Source organism: Puma concolor, chromosome E1 (genome assembly GCF_028749965.1).
Source record: "Puma concolor isolate L17-30 chromosome E1, mPumCon1.1.hap2, whole genome shotgun sequence".
Taxonomy (NCBI): domain Eukaryota; kingdom Metazoa; phylum Chordata; class Mammalia; order Carnivora; family Felidae; genus Puma; species Puma concolor.
The window spans coordinates 56,160,380-56,170,977 of NC_141680.1; the positions used below are offsets into that span (position 1 = coordinate 56,160,380).

The 10,598-nt window shown below is 52.1% G+C and overlaps 1 protein-coding gene across 7 annotated transcripts in view; it reads right to left on the minus strand.

Annotated features, from left to right (window-relative positions):
• The window catches only part of SLC39A11 (solute carrier family 39 member 11), a 427,475-nt gene that overhangs the window by 414,547 nt on the left and 2,330 nt on the right, over positions 1 to 10,598 (minus strand). The window lies entirely within an intron of this gene.

Sequence of the window (10,598 nt, forward strand, 5' to 3'; positions counted from 1 at the left end):
GTTTGCGGCGTTCACGAGGTACAAGCTCTGTTCTAGGCGCTGTGTATACGTCGTCTCATTCAGTTCCCGCAGGAGCTAATCCCCACGAGTACCACTGTTACCCCCACTCGACAGACAAGGAAACTGAGGCACAGCAAACTCGCGGCACCAGGCCAACAAGATAGGCGACCTCCGAGCCAGTGCCGGATACCCCCGAGCCCACGCTTCCTTGTCTGCAGGGCAGGGATAACGCCATGGACTGCACAGAGTTGTGCAAGGGACTGAATGAAAGCAAGTATTTTAAATGCTTTATCACATTGTCAGGCGCACAGAGGTGCCCAGTACACATTAGGTTTCCCTCACCTTCAATCACAGCAAAAAAAAAAAAAAAAAAAAAAAAGACCAGAGACGTTTTGGTTGTTAAACAAATGACCATTTTCCAAACTGGCTAATATTAAACTATAGCTTCTAATCCTGCCATTAGTGGAGAGCTTAGCTGGCACTAACAAAGCCGAGCATGTGATGCAAGGTGAAAGCCAGTCCAGGGCAGAAAAGTAAATGCATTATGTGTCTGCCTGATAAGGCGCTACATGCTTTCTGTCTACACGGGGTGTTCCTTTCTGGCGAGGGGGACTTCCTGCCAGTGCAGTGCAGGCTTGGCAGTCAAGCCTAACTAAACTTTGGTCGCCTTCAGAACGGACCAGGAATATAACTTGTCACCTCCCTAAACAGAGCCCCATATTACTGAAACATTCTAGAAACTTAGCAGGTCACAGCATGTTACAAATGGCTGAGTCGATTCTGTGTTTTCCCTCCAGGGTGAGACCATGGTCCACCTGGGGTCTGGTGCTAACCAGAAGGAGAGGATCACGCCATTGATCTGGGGTCTGTAACCATCTGTGTCCAGCTGCAAACGGGTTTTAACGCGAATGTAAGGAATGAGCCGCGTACAGAGAGGTGTGGGCAGTAAGGGAATCAGCCAGGGACAGAGGAGGCGCTGGGACACTAGATACAGGTGGAAGCCTTTACCAGCCGTCAAGCTGAAGGGACAAGGGAGGGGATGCTGTTACCAGAGCCAGATGCTGTACCAGAGAGGCACAGCCACGGGGGAAGGTGGGACTCAACGGGAGCTGTAGCTGCACAGGAACTCAGCCAGGGTCAGGGTCAGAGTGGACCCCTTTGATCTCGGCCCGTGGCTGAGCTCCACCAGAGCCACAGGGCAAGAGAGCCAAGGGAGGCAGTCCGCAGAGGTCCTCCACGGTGCCCAGAGCAGAGAAGGGCACAGAACGGACGGAATGGCAGGTGGGAGGCACGTGGAGAACCAGCAGCACTCCAGTGTGTGGGGTCCCAGCCCTCTCCAAGCAGCCCACGGTCTACCGGCGTAGCCGAAGGGCGTTCGGTAAAACTTCCACCTTAGGCACAGACACAGCTGGGGGGGAGGGGGCCCTGGAGACCCTAGGAGCACTCCCTAATTCCTAAGAGGATAAACTGGATTTCCAGAAAATAACCACTGGATGGCGTCGATGCAGCCAAAGGGGTCCAGGGTCCGAGTTCCATCCACATAGTATTCAAGGTGGCCAACTCCCAAAGGTTTAATTCTGCGTCGGGCACTCGCAGTGCAGAATACAACGTCAAGGTCTCCCTCTGCAAGATACCAAATCGTCCGCACAACTTGCCGAATGTGAACGTCAAGTAGTGTGCTCTTCTGCTCCCCCCACCTACGCAGGGTATTCGGTATACTTTAACCACTTGTTTGCATTTGCTCCCCAACTACATTTGCAAGTACCCGAATTTCACATTTCCTCGGGGCTCAAGACCGAGCATCTGTCATCTAATCCAGTCTGGGGCCAAGCAGATGAGAGAACAAGATGGTCAGGATGGACAGGAGTTTTTGCTTTTCTTTCCTAATTCCACAAGGGTCGTTCAAAAATGCAAACAGTTCACCTAATAACTTGGGGGGAGAGGGGAGGGCTGGTCAGAAGGTGAATTCCTTCTACGTTTCCGAAATTCAAGGAAATCTGATTATTTTCTTTCTCTTCTTTCTTTCGTAGGAATTCTAAGGTAAGGTGTACTTTGAATATTTATCGATACGTCAGCATATGAATAAATTATTACAAAGTTAAATTATTGTCTGTGCACTAAAAACATAGTGAGCGTCTACTATGTTGCCAGACATTATTCTGGAAGCTAGGAATTCAGTGAGACGAAAGGCAGACCAAGTCTCCCCTCCTTATTGCAGCGGAGACACTCAACAAACAAATAAAGGACCGTGAACTCTCAATATAGTGACAGACGCTCTGATGAAAATACACGGACAGCCAAGAGGATGGTTAAGCACCCAGGCCCTGAAGCCAGTCTGGTTTGTGTCTCAGCTCTGCTAATTCTAAATGATTGGGGGCAAATTATAGACTCTCCCTCGGCCCCAATTTCCTCCTCAATAAGGTAGACATAAGAACAGAATCCAGTTCAGAGAGTTTTATGAATTTGGAGAATGAAGCAAGGTAGTCCGTTCATATTCAGAATCTGTAACAGTGGCTGGCATACAGTGAGCCCCTCATAAAGCTTAACCCTTCCCACTTTTTTTTTTTAATTTTTTTAACGTTTGTTTATATTTGAGAGAGAGACACACAGACCACATGATGGGGAGGGGCAGAGTGGGAGATACAGAACCTGAAGCAGGCTCCAGGCTCCAAGCTGTCAGCACAGAGCCCGACGCGGGGCTCGAACTCACGGATCGCGAGATCGTGACCTGGGCTGAAGTCGGATGCTGAATGGACTGAGCCACCCAGGTGCCCCTAACTCTTCCTACTTTAGATGAGGGCGGCCCAGGCAGGCTTCTCAGAGGAGGCAACCAGCCTGTGAAGATCTGGTAAAAGAAATGGCCAGAGGGAAGTCCTTAGGGAGGAGTGGGCCCACAGCCTGTTCACGAAACAGAAGGCTGGTGAGGGAGGAATAGAGGGCTGGGACCAGTGAGGCCTGCAGGGACTTGGTGGTCTTTGATGGGAGTTTGCCTTCTGCCCTCCAGGGGCAGAAAGCCGCTGGAGGTTTGAAGCAAAGGATGCATTATGATGGACAGGTAGAGGTGAAGGACAGGAATCTATTGTAGATCAGGGATCAGCGAGCCACGATCCATGGACCAGACGTGGCCACTCTGCCTGCTTCTGTAACTAAAGTGCTATTGGAACACTGCCATGCCCACCGATTCACATCTTCTCTATTCCTAACCCTGCTACCGAGGCCTCGTTGAATAGTGATAGAGACCACAGAGCGGGCAAAGCCCACTGACTCTGGCTCTTTCTAGCAAAAGCTCATCGACCCCTATCTTGGAGGAAGAATCCATAGGGCTCGTAAATGGATGGGGTGTGGATGGTGAGAGGAGAGGGTGGAGGATGATTCTGGGTTTCTAGCCCTGATTGGGCAGTGCCATTTCCTGAGATGGGGGTGCCCTGGAGGAGAGTGTAGGATGGGGGGCGGGAAGAGAGTTATTAGTGTGGATGTGTTAAGTCTGAGATGTCTCTTAGGCAGCCAAGTGGAGATTCTGAGGAGGCAGCGAGGGGTCCTGCAAAAGCTCAGGCTGAAGTCACACACGCAGGCGTCACGTGCAGACACGTGTTCCCTGCCCTCTATTTCCACCACGGGCACAATTCCCACATGACCTGCCACAGTGACCGTCTAACCCTGAGGGCCAGGAGGGGGTCACTTGGTCAGGGGATGCAGGGCAAGAAGGGACGGGTGCTAAGGCTCGAGCCTGGGCCTATCTGATGCCTGAAGTCAAGCACAGGAAGACGAGCCAGCAAAAATGATGGAGAAGAAGTGCCTCGTGCGGTAGGAGGAAAGGCCCCGGGGCATGTCGCAGAGGCCAAGAGGAAACAGTGTCCACAGGCCGCAGGTCAGCTATGCTGAAAGGCCCAGGAACAGAGAAGCTGCTGGAGCTGGTGAGATGGCCAGGAAGGGCCTTGCACTGGATGCAGCAGGGGACGTGAGAAGCCCTGATGGGTGGAGCGGAGCAGGACAACAGGAGGTGACTGGAGACGTCTCCTCCTGACGAGGAGACGAGAAGCAGACGGGGGCTGCAAGAAGGCGTGCAAAGGAGTGCGACGCTCAAGATGGGAGACACCAGAGGGTATTTTTAAGACCCAGGTTCCCCGCCTGCCCCGCCCCACTGTCTGAAAGTGGAGATTCCTACAGAGCCTCTCGTTGGCCGACACGGGGCAGCGCAGGGAAGCAGTTACCCCTGATGCGAAAAGTCACCTCTCGTAGTCTTTTCTGATACCTTCGGACACATCTTGCTAATAGACACACAAAACCAGCACAGGTAACAGCCTGGATGCTCGCACAGTCCAAAGCTGGGGCGGCCAGCCGGATGCGGGGATGCCGAGTGTGGTCCCCGGAAGGGGCCGGACACCCCTGTCGCCGCTCAGGTGCGCTGCCTCTGTAGGGGCCTATTCGCGCTTTCGGCCTGTTTATCATAAAAGTGAAACTCCTCCTCGGGTTTCTGTTGGTTAGTGAAAATGGTACGAAGGGAGGTCTTTCTTAAAAGTGAAGGGGCCTGGGGCGCCTGGGTGGTTCAGTCGGCTAAGCATCCGACTTCGGCTCAGGTCACGATCTCGCGGTCCGTGAGTTCGAGCCCCGCGTCGGGCTCTGGGCTGACGGCTCAGAGCTTGGAGCCTGTTTCCGATTCTGTGTCTCCCTCTCTCTCTGCCCCTCCCCCGTTCATGCTCTGTCTCTCTCTGTCTCAAAAATAAATAAAAACTTTAAAAAAAAAAAAAAAAGTGAAGGGGCCTTACACGAACTTTCAAAAAGCAGAGGATGCCCCGTCATGGGAAGGATCCTCCTGAACCATCCAGAACCCTCTCTCCTTATATGGGAGAGAGAAGGAGGTGAAGCTTTTGAGAAGTGGGGAGTGAGATCCAGAGGCCAAGTGGAGAGGTCAAGGGAGCAGGAACACTTTGTTCTTCGTAACAAGAGAGAAGGCGGGAGGTCTAAGCTTCTATTCAGGCAGGTTGGTAGATACAGCAGATTTAACATGAGGACATTCGTGTCTGATTACTTTGATTTTCTCAATACGTACAAGAAAGGCTCATCCGCTGTGGAATGGTTGGGGAAGGGAAAAGCCTGTGTATGGGACTTGAAAAGAAGTCGAAGGGGAGCCTGGGTGGCTCAGTCAGTTGAGCGTCTAACTTCAGCTCAGGTCATGATCTCACAATCTATGGGTTCGAGCCCTGCATTGGGCTCTGGGCTGACAGCTCGGAGCCTGGAGCCTGCTTAGGATTCTCTGTCTCCCTCTCTCTCTGCCCCTCCCCTGCTCGCTCTCTCTCTCTCTCTCTCTCTCTCTCAGAAATAAATAAACATTAAAAAAATTTTTTTTAAAAAGAAAAGTTTGAGCTTGCTACAAAGCCACTGAATTTTTATGTTTATTTGTTTTGAGAGAGAGAAAGAGAGAGAGGGAGCGCATCTGTGAGCAGGGCAAGGGAAGAGAGAGAGGGGGAGAGAGAGACTCCCAAACAGGCTGTGTGCTGTCACCTCGGAGTCTGACCTGGGGCTCAATCTCACGAACTGTGAGATCTTGACCTGCACCGAAATCAAGAGTCAGGCACTCAACCAACTGAGTCACCCAGTGCCCCTAGAGTCACTGTTAGTCAAATACCTTTTGTCTTCTCTCCAGCATCCAGCACAGGGCTAGTAAACATAGCAGCCACTCAGGGCGCCTGAGTGGCTCAGTCGGTTGAGTGTCCAACTCTTGATTTTGGCTCAGGTCGTGATCCCAGGGTCGTGAGACTGAGCCCCTTGCCAGGCTCTGCACTGAGCGTGGAGACTGCTTGGGATTCTCTCGCTCTCTCCCTCTGCCCCTCTCCCCTGCTCATGCTCTCTCTATAAATAAAGAAGTAAACAAACAAGCAAACAAACAACACAGTAGTTACTCAATTACACGCCAATCAAGGACATAACATTTGGAGCATGAACTCTGCATCGCCTATCACCATGTTTTAGTCAAGGTACTGAGAACATGTGCACCCCGGACGTCCAGGCTCCTGTTGTCAGGTGTGATGCCTGCCTGGCTATTTGTTGAAGGCGGAGTCTCCGGAATCTGCAAACAGTTGAGTCAAACAACCAACCCTTCCACCGCAAACGTCAGCTCTAGCAGACACAAGCTGATAAACACAGCTATAAAGATAAGCCGGCGGGACGACTGCATTAGGCTGTCTCCATCCCACTGGCATCTCAGCCCAGAATAAACACCAAACGTCTGAATCCCACCAGGGTTCAGGTGTGGAATCCAGCCTTCCTTCCAAGCCCCTGACATTCCTTTTATCAACACGGTGTGTCCTTCACCGGATCAAATCCTCCTAGCTTTCCTCCCCTCTCTGTTAATCTGCTGAGGGTGCCTCTCCTTTTTTCCTTCTCCTTTTCCATCTCTTCTCGCTCAGCCAGAATTAAGCTCACTTTCATGTTCCCACGCAAGCTTCCATCTTCTACTTGTTCTTTCTCCTCCGGGGGTGCCCGGCCCGCATCCCACCCCAACTCTTGGGACAGGATGCCCTCTCTCTGACACCATCATAGCGGGACAGTATCCTGCAGGTTCACCCTTCAGGCTGAACACCGACATGCCCGACCCACGGCCACCCAGCACCGTTCATCAAAGGAGAGGTCCTGAAACAAGTCGGTGAGGTGGGTGTGGGATGAGTGAGAACCGTCTTAGGCAATTGATGGTAGAAGGTCCTTTCGCCTTTTCCAATGCACCCTCTGAGCAGATACTTTGTGATTCTGTGACACTGTGTGTGGCACTATTCATTCATCTTGCAAATATTTATTCAATTGTTTAGCCCGGGAGCCAAGGTCTCTGGGCCCCTTTCCTGGATGCTAGACCACGTGTGGCATCAGGGAAGGAGACCAGTTAAGAACCCTGCAATTTAAACATGATGCTGCCTTGCTTCCCATATTTCTATTAAAAAGTAAGGATCGGGGTGCCTGGGTGGCTCAGTCGGTTGAGCATCCGACTTCAGCTCGGGTCATGATCTCACCGCTTGTGAGTTCGAGCCCTGCTTCGGGCTCTGTGCTGACAGCTTGGAGCCTGGAGCCTGCTTCGGATTCTGTGCCTCCCTCTCTCCCTGCCCCTCCTCTGCTCACACTCTGTCTCTCTCTCTTTCTCTCTCAAGAATAAATAAAACATTAAAAAAAATCAAAAACAAAAAAGTAAGGAGAGGGGTGCCTGGGTGGCTCAGTCGGTTAAGCATCTGACTCCTGATTTCAGTTCAGGTCATGATCTCATGGTTCAGGGGATCGAGCGCCGCGTCAGGCTCCTCGCTGACAACACCAAGTCTGCCTGGGATTCTCTCTCCCTCTCTCTCTGCTCCTCCCCCACGTGCGTTCCTTCTCTCTTTCAAAATAAATAAGTAAACATTAAATAAATAAAAAGTAAGGCGGATCCTGCCCCCTCAACCATCTGAGTGAGACAGGAATACCGACAGGTCCGGAGAAAGCAAATGTATCAGAACGTGGTCCCAGCTTTGAAAGTGGGCTCTCCGGCACCAACACTTGGCTACCAGGCCTGACCAACCGCCTGCCGCCTGCCCCCACATCACCGGAGAAGCACTCCAGCTCCAGTCCCAAACTGCCCAGGCAATGGCAGAGACCCACCTCCGGGCAACAGACAGGAAGCAGTGTGGGCGCCCTCTGAATGTTGCTCGGAGTGGTTTGACCCATCTGTCTCTTGATGTTCTGGAATTTTCTTTGAAGCTAATAATGTGACAAAGTAGGGAGATCAAGGACTTTTGAGTCAGGCTGCCAGGGACATATAGACAGTCTGCGTAATCTCAGGCAGGTTACTTGGGTTCTGCCGAAGCTGGCTTTATCTATCAAATGGGTGGAAAGCCACCAATGCTGTAGGGTTATTGTTGGGATTAGAGATCACATATGCAAAGTGTCTGGACGGTGCTCAAAATCACAGCTCTCATAACTAGCAGAATGCTGGGGTTTGAACTCAGAGACCCAGGATGATCTAAATGTAATCTCTTGAATGGGAACACTGGATGTTTCCTGCCCCTAAAGATTTAAGCTGAAAAGAAGAAAATGACACCAACACACCCCTGCCCTCCCCCCACCCCACACACACACTTCCCTAACCAAAACAAAATGATGGCATAAAAACTCAAAGTGCCCTTTGCTCATGTACCTCCTTGAGCAAAACAAAAAAGACCAGTTTTTCATCTTTGCCCCTGTGTGCCCAGCATTTGCCTTGTTCAGCTGCTGAAGCTGAGCTCTTGGCCCCCATCCTGATTTTGAGAAGGCAAGATGGTAAAAGAAAAAAAAAAAAAAAAAGGCAGAAGATGAAGGGGAGGGGGGACCTTGACATAGAGGGGAAAGGAAAAGGAACCAAAGAAGGTAAAGAGTCAAGGACACATTACCTCCAGCCCCGGGAGTGTTTCTAGTGCCCAGTTTCCAGAGCATGAATGTTCAGGAACAGCCTCTGTCAGGTGCTCAGTTCTGCAGGCAGAAGAGCAACAGTGGCATCTTCAGGATGGCCAGATGAACTTGGCCAGGGAAGCAGAGGGTAACCTGCTTTCACAACACGCTCCGCAGTGGAGACTTCTGTAGCCAGCTGGCCTTTCCTCTACTTGAGATGGCAGGTGTATGCACAAAGAAACCCCCAGGTCCCCCACCATAACTGATGCCTCAACACGCCTCCCCCTTGCTGTTAGAGAGACATCAGCCACACTCTTACTGAGCTGGAAACTCAGAACGGTGTGTCAGTCAGGGTCTCTAGGGCAAGCGACCAAAAGTGGTTTTGATTTTTCAAAGCCATCAAATTTATCAGTAAGATATTGGACAGCCCATACAACCTCCGGGAAAGCTGGAGAATCAGGCTCAGGGGACAGACAGGAATAAAGAGAAGCGAGAACATCCAGAACCCAATCAAAGCATACGTCTAGGCAATCAATTCAGATGAGGGGCCTCACTGGGGTCGCCCACCACTGCCACCAGGACCAGTGCTACATGGGCAGCTGGGAGCCCCAGCTGGATTCAATGCCCCTGCTGCCCCTGGAGAGTGGATGTTGCCAAGAGGTACCTTCACTGCCCCCAGAATGAAATCTCCAGTGTCCCTGATGCCTCTTGACATCAGTGACTCTCCATTTAAAGTCCCCAGCAGTTAGTTGTCTGACGAACCAATCCCAGGCCCACAGGCTTTCACCACAGCTGTAAGGGGTCCCTGGAAAAGATCTTGCCCCACAGAGGTGACTTCCCCCAACACAGAAAAGACATTGCACCCATGCTGGGCAGCCAACGTCAAGAAAATGTCCCCTACAGAGCACAGTGGACTGTGATGGCCAACTGCAGACCCACCATCACTGAGTGTTCTGAGTTTGTGGAAAGTCGCACGACAAAGCAGAAAAGGCACAAGCCAGGAATTCAAAACTCTAGACGAGATTCCATCCCTCATCAGCCGTGCAACGCAGGAGGGCACATAAGCTTCTCCGGGTTTCTGGTTATGCGTGGAACAGAAACGTTATCCCTACCTATTTTGCAAGGCTGACGTGTGTATCAAACTAGTTCGGTTTGTGTACAGGCTTTGAAAATTAGACTCTTACTGAGTAAGTCCATTTGTTTCTGGGGGTCCCAAGTTACCCATCTGTAAAATGAGAACATTTGCTACGTTGTAGGGCTATTGTGAGATATAAATATCAATGGTTTCATTTACAGATTGAAATCTTTGCTGTCTGGGATTTGTCTCAAAGTAACAGAGGCCGTGGGTGGGAGAGGAAGTGAATAGGGGTACAGAGGCGGCAGAAAACCTGGCGGGTGGGCACATGACACCATCCTCTCTGCGTCGGTGTGAAAATGAACTCTTCCATAATAAATGTTTTTAAAAGTGAAGGGTCTTGGAAGTACTCAGAAGAAACAGCCCCCCCCCCCCCCCAGCTCATCACTGCCGAGTCAGCGTTAGGCACCCCCAGCCCACACTGCCAGGCGCTGTTTCAAAGGCACCGCGCCCCTTCCTCTCTGCCCACCACCCTCGGCCCCACGCGAGTGCCAGTGCATCCTTCGTGGTTAAACACCGTCTTGAAACAAAAACCAAAGCCGCAAAGAACTGATCGACATCAAAAGAAAAACCGAAGCCAAACGAGCGGACGCGCGCCTTAGAGAAGAGCCGGTCCCGAACAACTGCGAAGTTACTTTCGAGGATGAGGATGAACAGGAACGGATCCCAACTCCTCCACTCCGGGCGTCGCATTGGGCCAAGGGCCCCAGAAGATAACGCCCGGTGCCCGCAGACAGCGCAGGGAGCCAAGTGGTCGAGTTGCGCCGGGACCCCGGGCGGCTGCGGCGTTCCGAGGGGCTCGGGCTTCCGGAGCAGACGGTACAAACGCGCTGCCGGTGCAGAGGTCGGACGCTTTGAGGGTGCACCTGCGCCGGGCGGGGCTGGGGGTCCCGGCGAGCCAACTGACGGTCGTCCCTAGAGATCTACCCCACCCGCCGCGTCGCCCATTAAAAAAAAGTCACCACCCATCCCGGCCCCGCCCCTTGGCCGCCGGAGCAGCCCCTAAGAAGAATGGCGGGCAGCGGGGCGGAAGCGCTTCCGCCCCCATCCAAGATGGCCGCCGGGCGGGCCTCCGGGCGGA